At 38.6% G+C, this 7,649-nt stretch overlaps 1 protein-coding gene across 2 annotated transcripts in view; it reads left to right on the top strand.

The window, feature by feature from the left end:
- aadac (arylacetamide deacetylase) overlaps positions 1 to 7,649 on the top strand; it is a 65,537-nt gene that overhangs the window by 21,844 nt on the left and 36,044 nt on the right. The window contains exon 1 of one of the 2 annotated variants that reach the window (XM_043702722.1): positions 5,863 to 5,884. The exons of the other annotated variant lie outside the window; for it this stretch is intronic. The gene's annotated coding sequence lies outside the window, so the exon portion shown is untranslated. Of the gene's footprint in view, positions 1 to 5,862; positions 5,885 to 7,649 lie in introns of those variants that run through there. 2 annotated transcript variants of the gene reach the window in all.

Here is a 7,649-nt window from a genome sequence, read left to right as displayed (position 1 = left end):
TTAGCTACATTGTATTCCATTTGCCACCTTTCTGCCCAGCTCTGCAGCTTCTCTATATTCTGCTGTAACCTGCCACATCCTTCCTCACTGTCACCAACTCCTCCGACTTTCGTATCATCCGCAAACTTGCTTACCCAACCTTCTAACCCCTCTTCCAGGTCATTTATAAAAATGACAAACAGCAATGGTCCCAAAACAGATCCTTGCGGAACACCGCTAGTGACGGCACTCCATGAAGAAACTTTGCCATCAACTACTACCCTCTGTCTTCTTCCATCCAGCCAATTCCTAATCCAAACCTCCAACTCACCCTCAATGCCATATCTCCGTATTTTGTGCAGTAGCCTACCATGGGGAACCTTATCAAACGCCTTACTAAAATCCATAAATACCACATCTACCGCTTTCCCCTCATCAACCTCCTTCGTCACCTTTTCAAAGAATTCAATAAGGTTTGTGAGGCACGACCTGCCCTTCACAAAACCATGCTGACTATCCTTGATCACATTATTCCTATCCAGATGTGCATAAATCCTATCCCTTACAATTCTCTCTAAGACTTTGCCCACAACAGAAGTGAGACTCACCGGCCTATAGTTACTAGTCTCCAATTCTTACTCCATCGTAAAAGTTGATGCAAAATATTAATTTAATTTATCTCCCATCTCCTAAGGTTCAACACAAAAGATGACCTCTGATCTTTAAAGGGCCCTACTCTTCCTCTAGTTGCTCTCTTGATCTTAATGTATTTGTAGAATCTCTTTAGATTATCTTTAACCTTATTTGCCAAGGTTACCTCCTATCCTCTCTTTGCCTTCCTGATCTCCCTCCTGAGGATGTCTCTATATTGCAAGGATTGTGAATGTTTGTAGCTCAGGTTGAGGTTTAGGGTGTAGGTTTGCTCGCTAAGCTGTAGGTTTGATATCCAGACGTTTCATTACCTGGCTAGGTAACATCATCAGTGGCGACCTCCAAGTGAAGCGAAGCTGTTGTCTTCTGCTTTCTATTTATATGTTTGTCCTGGATGGGGTTCCTGGGGTTTGTGGTGATGTCATTTCCTGTTTGTTTTCTGAGGGGTTGATAGATGGTATCTAGATCTGTGTTTGTTTATGACATTGTGTTTGGAGTGCCAGGCCTCTAGGAATTCTCTGGCATGTCTTTGCTTAGCCTGTCCCAGGATAGATGTATTGTCCCAGTCGAAATGGTGTTTTTTTTTCTCTGTGTGTAGGGCTATGAGGGAGAGAGAGTCATGTCTTTTTGTGGCTAGCTGGTGTTCGTGTATCCTGGTGGCTAACTTTCTTCCTGTTTGTCCTACATAGTGTTTGTGGCAGTCCTTGCATGGAATTTTGTAGACGACGTTCGTTTTGTCCATGGGTTGTACTGGGTCTTTTAAGTTTGTTAGTTTTTAATTGAGAGTATTGGTGGGTTTGTGTGCTACTAGGATTCCGAGGGGTCTTAGTAGTCTGGCTGTCATTTCTGAAACTTCTTTGATGTATGGTAAGGTGGTTAGGGTTTCTGGCTGTTTGGTCTGCTTGTCGTGGCTTGTCCTTGAGGAATCTGCGGACTGTATTCCATACAGGTAATGAAACATCTGGATATCAAACCTACAGCTCAGCGAGGAAACCCACACCCTATGTCTCTATATTCTTTATATACTGTTCGCGATTCATTTGAACCCTTTGATTATATCTAATATGATTTTTAAAAAATCTGTTCTTGACTAGAACCTCAGTATCTTTATTCATCCAGTGTTCTCTAATCCTACCAGTCTTCTCTTTCACTTCATCAGGAACATAATGACTCTCAACTCTTGTTTTCACACTTTTTTGAAAGGCTCTCACTTATCAGATGTCCCTTTATCTGCGAGCAAGCTAATCCAATCAAGTTTTGAAAGTTTGAGACAAAAATAGAAATTGCTGGAAAAGATCAGTTCTGAGGCAGGGTCACTAGACCTGAAATGTTAACTCTGATAGCTCTCCACGGATGCTGCTAGACCTGCTGAGCTTTTCCAGCAATTTCTATTTACAGCATCCTCAGTTCTTTTGAACCTAATTTTTGAAAGTTCTTGACTCATACCATTAAAATCTACCTTACTCCAATGAAAAACCTTTTTTTTATGGAAGGCATATCCTTTTCCATAACTACTTTAAACCAAGTAGAATTATGATCATTAGATCCCAAAGTCTTCCCTCACGATCACTTCAATCACTTGTCCTGTCTTAGTACCCAAGAGAAGGTCAACTTTTGCTTTTCCTCTAAAGAGAACACTTTTATATATTGATAAAGAGAATTTTTTTGAACATGTGACAAATTCTTCACCATCCAACCTTTGACTGGAACTATCATTGTGTTAATGTTTGGAAAATTAAAATCACCTATTACAACCTTATTATTCTTGCATCCATCTAAGATCTCTCTGTATATTTGTTTTTCAATCTCCTCCTGACTATGGGAAGGTCTATAATTCATTCCCTTTTTATTTCTAATTTCAATCCATATATTTACATTGAGTAATTTTTCAGAAATATCATCTAGTTACAGCAGTAATGGTTTCCTTAATCAAAAATGCCACTCCCAATATTTTTTATCTTTTTCTGTCATTCCAATAGCATCTGAAACTGGGAATGTTGAGCTACCAGACTGTGCGTAAATGTACACACACACTATAATATTTTTTAAATAATATACATTTTAGCTATATACACATTAAATATATTAGATGGGGGAAGACTACCTCTTTTTTGAAAAAACTCTTCCAAGAAAATATAATAGAAAGCCAAGCACAAACTATTTTGATTTCCATTTGAATGTCTCCTAGAGAACTATGCAGTGATTAAATGGTGCAAATTAAATGGGATTAAAATTAAACTTCACAAAATGAAATTCCAGCAATTTCTATTTGAATGAGTGATACACTTTATCAGATTAGAACCTGTGCAATGAATGCTAATTAAATTGCTCAGGAAGCAGAAGTAAAGGGCACTGGGTATTTAATACTTAGAACTTAAAAAGAGAGGCTACTGGGATACTATTTGTAGGAGAGAGCCGTGCAATGCTGCATCCTATGGTCATCAAGAAATGTTTTATTCTAAAACTGGCTTGGAATAAGTGAAGTTCCTTTTCTCCAAAAGATTGTTTTTGTGCTCACACCAAAAAGAATGCACAACATTGCATGTTGTTAAGGTTTTACAATAGGTGTTGCTGCTGTAAAAATAAAGTCCCAGAATGAAATCTGATTTAGATTCATAGTCCTAGAGATGTGTGGTACAGAAACAGACTCTTTAGCCCAACTCGTCCTTACCAACCAGATATCCTAACCTAATCTAGTCCCATCTGCCAGCACTTGGTCCATAACCCTCTAAACCCTTCCTATTCATGTACCAACCCAGATGCCTTTTAAATGTTATAATTGTACCAGCCTCCTCTGGCAGCTCATTCCAAACACGCACTACCCTCTGCATGAAAAAGTTGCCCCTTAGATCCCTTTTAAATTTTTCCCCTCTCACCCTAAACCGATGCCCTCTAGTTCTGACTCCCCACCCCAAGGAAAAGACATAGACTATTTATCCTATCCATTCCTATCATGATTTTGTAAACCTCTATAAGGTCGCTCCTCAGTATCTGACGCTCCAGGGAAAACAGCCCCAGCCTGTTCAGCCTCTCCTTATAGCTCAAATCCTCTGACCTTGGCAACATCCTTGTAAATCTCTTCTGAACCCTTTCAAGTTTCACAACATCCTTCTGATAGATTTTTAAAAAATGGTGTTGGCATTCATTGGAATAAGCATATAAAGCAGCAAATTTTCTTCACCAATAAAACATGAGTTTATTGCATTATAGGAAAACAAAATCAAGCAAGCCAAAATTTGTACATAAAGGATTTGATTTGGAAAATCTTAAAGCTCATAGCAAATGTAATCACATTTACTCGACAACACAATTCAAATTACCCTTCTGTCTATAATCTTGAGATTTGATTCAACTGACTCATCAATTCTGTTGTGTAAATCGTGAAATTTTCTTACTTGAATCCGCAAACCTGAAAGCTTAGACTTACTTGCTTTTTAATTGCTGATTTTGAATTAAATATTTCTTGTCTAGAGGTTTACAAGCTAACCTTTTACCACCAAGGTGACTGAGTTTTCCTGCATTGTCTTTTGCTTTTTTGTAGGAGACAAAGTATTTGCTTCTGATCCCAATCAGGACCAACCTCCCTCGCCCCCACCCCGAAAACTGCTCTAAAAGGTTTCAGTCACTTGACTTTTCTAAACTAGAAATTGATCCTTAATTATTCTAAACCAGAAAAAAATTACACTTTTTTTTTTACATGGTTGTAAACCCCACAGTATCAAATAAAATCTTCTATTCACACTCCAGAGGTCTTTAACATGTAAAAAAAAACCTGCGGATAATGGAAATTTGACACGCACAGAGGGAACCTCAGCAGATCTGGTCGCATCTGTAGGACTTTGAATAGTCATTCTGTACTCAACATTGACTCAATTTCTCTCTCCACAGAAACTGCCAGAACTGCTCAGTTTCTCCAACATTGTGTTTATTTGCTCTTTGACATAAGTTGGAGTAGATCTTGATTCTAGAAGGATTCTCTAAGCACGTCTTCTCTCCATGCCTTCACAATTGTAACGGATACCCAAACTACTAGTTTGAAATCCAAACTTTAAAAATGATATAATCTATACCTATCACTTATCACCATATACTGTACACTGGCAGCAATTACAATTACAAAAGTGAGCATTATTGTGTGAGTGGGCTCAGACTGTTTCTAAGGAGTTAAATGGTTGGGTAATGTAGATGTCTTTCCTGCTGTGTTTAATGCCTACTGGAGGAGGGTGTACCATGGGGCATTGCATTATTTTCAATTGTAAAATGTGTTCTCTCTGAATTGATCATCTGCAGGTTAGCATTGAAGTGCCAACTAATGGGCCAGGAATAATAACAAGAAAATTGTATGTTTTGAGAATTTGCTGCCTAGATCTGAAATCCACTCATAGTCTCACTTTTAAATGACATTTTTATTACAATAATATTTAACACTGAAACAGAAAGAAAAAACAACATTTGTGTATTGAAGGTTACCATGTAGAACAAAAAGCCTTCTGCCAGTGTTTCAGCTTCACATAAGCCTCAACCCACCTCACATCATTTCATTGCTAAATATATCCCTTTATTTGTCTCCTTGTTTGTTTCCAGCTTCCCATTAACCTATTTATCTAATTAACTGTTTCCGAAACTTTATTGCCCATCTCTGGGGCAGGTGGGACTTAAACTCAGATCATTCTGGTCCAGGTGCAGGGACACTACCACTGCTCCATAAGAGGGCCCTTGTAGCTATCCATTACATAAAGCCGACAGTATTGAGCTCCCCTGTAGTTAATGCCTTATCATCATCCAAGGGGTTTGGATTGAATAGATACAACTCCGTTCACTGTTGAATTGGGTCAGTAACCAGAGGACATAAATATTTTCTCTCTTCTGATTCTTTTAAATCTGTCATGATCTGGAATGTGCTACTTGAAAATGAAATTGTAACTTTCCCTTGGGTGGACACATGAAAAGAGAAATGTAGGGCTGTGGGCTAAAACAGGGTGAGAATAATTGGCTAACTCCTTTAATGAGTTAAAAATCACACAACACCAGGTTATAGTCCAACAGGTTTAATTGGAAGCACACTAGCTTTTGGAGCATCGCTCCTTCATCAGGTGATTGTCTTTAATGAGGGATCACCTATTAATCTGTCAGTCAATGAGAGCAGCCACTCATGGCTAATCTGCAGATAAGAGAAGTCAGACCTTTCCAGCCATCAAGAAATGAATGAACAAAATGTAACTACGTTTGTGCATTTCTGTAGCACCTGTTAAAGGTAATAAATACTAAATTGTTTCTCAGGTTTCCAAAATATGTTGAATGTCGAAGCATAAGGAAATATTAGATTGAATTATCAAAAGCTTTGGAAATCAACTTTTAAAAAGTGGAATGTTAAAGGAATAGAGATAGTGTCAGTAATGTGTACCATTTAAATGTTGCACTACAGTAACTCATTAAACCTTAATCGACAGCACCTCTAAACTTGAGCTGTACCACCAAGAAGGGCAATATCTGCAAGTACATGGCAACACTATAAGTTGCAAGTTCTCCTCCAAGCTACGTGCCATCCTGACTTTGAACTGTATCGTCACTCCCTCACTGTCAGTGGGTCAAATTCCTTCCTAACAGCATTGTGGGTCCACCTGCATCGCATGACTGCAATGGTTTAAGAGGACATCTCACTATCACTTTCTCCAGGGAAATTATGGTGAACCTCCCTACCCCTGAACAAAGATTTTTGGGAGAGAATAACAAAGCTTAGGGACAACACTGAAGGCACAATCACCAATGGTGGTATAATTCTGATCCAGGAAGCTCAGGAGTGCAGAACTGGAGAAGGGAAGGGATTTGAAGGATTTTAGAGCTATAGGACCTTAGAACTAATTAGTGTCTAGATAATGTAGTAATTTAAAGTAAACAATTTAAAAATTTGAGGCGATGTCAGCCAGCACAGGATTGATGGGTGAGTAAATGCACCTAGCAGAATTGCAGATAAAGTTTACACCAAATAGTATGTAGCAAGGAAATTCAACAGGGTTCCTTAGACAGGCATTTCAAACCCATTATCCCTACCATGTAAAAGAACAAGGGTAGGAAATGCAAGGGAACACCACAACTTGCAGGTTCTTCTCCAAGCCACTTATCATCTTGACTTGGAAATATATCAGTACTTCTCCAGTGTCACCGGGTAAAAATCCTTGAACGTCCTTCCAAACACATTGTGGGTCTAGCTGCACAAATGGACTGCAGCAGTTTGAGAAGTCAGCTCATCAAGGGCAATGAGAGATGGGCATTAAATGGTGTGATGCCCATGTCATGCATATGAACAAAGCAACCCCAACAATAGTTTGCTAGAATAGTTGAAGAAAAGGGGTGACAGAGGCATGAATGGGAGTTTCAGGTCCAATAAATTGAGACACGGTTGCATGAGGCTGAGGTGGAAATCGACAGTTTTGGTGGCATGGATATGTGGCCCAGAGTTGATCCTTGGTCAGGTATAATAACAAGATTGTATGAACAGTCTGATTCTGTCTCTGTTGCCAAGCATAGAAATGAAGTTGGGATATAAAGAATGGAGATTACAGCAGCAACTAAACCTCACTACTTTAACCTTCCTATATTTGGAATTGTAGCTCATCTGGCATCCAGTATTGGAATAGCAATCTGGCATTTTAGTGCCAGTCGCAATGTTGAGAAAAATGGTGAACAAGCCAATTGTCCATTTGAACAGTTGGCTTTGTAACATTGGAAAATCTGTTGTTTGGTGAGGTTGGTAAGCTTTTTTTTTTAACTTTTACAAAATATCGGTTATTTTTCTCATTTACCAGTCAAATGAGCTATAAAATTTTATTGAACATTTAAATCTTGAAAGAGCAAAGAAAAATGTTAACATGTGTTTGGAACTTGCATGGCCAATTCAACCTCCTCTATTCACTCCATCTTGCAATTCATTTGGCAGCAGATTCAACTAATTGAATTGACAGAAATCTGACAGGAGTACATTTTAAACTCATTTGGCTCCATTTCAGAGGCAAAGTAAT

Source organism: Chiloscyllium plagiosum, chromosome 13 (genome assembly GCF_004010195.1).
Source record: "Chiloscyllium plagiosum isolate BGI_BamShark_2017 chromosome 13, ASM401019v2, whole genome shotgun sequence".
In the NCBI taxonomy this organism is placed as follows: Eukaryota; Metazoa; Chordata; class Chondrichthyes; order Orectolobiformes; family Hemiscylliidae; genus Chiloscyllium; species Chiloscyllium plagiosum.
The sequence above is the reverse complement of the archived record's forward strand: the minus strand, read 5'-3'. Positions and strand labels throughout refer to the sequence as shown.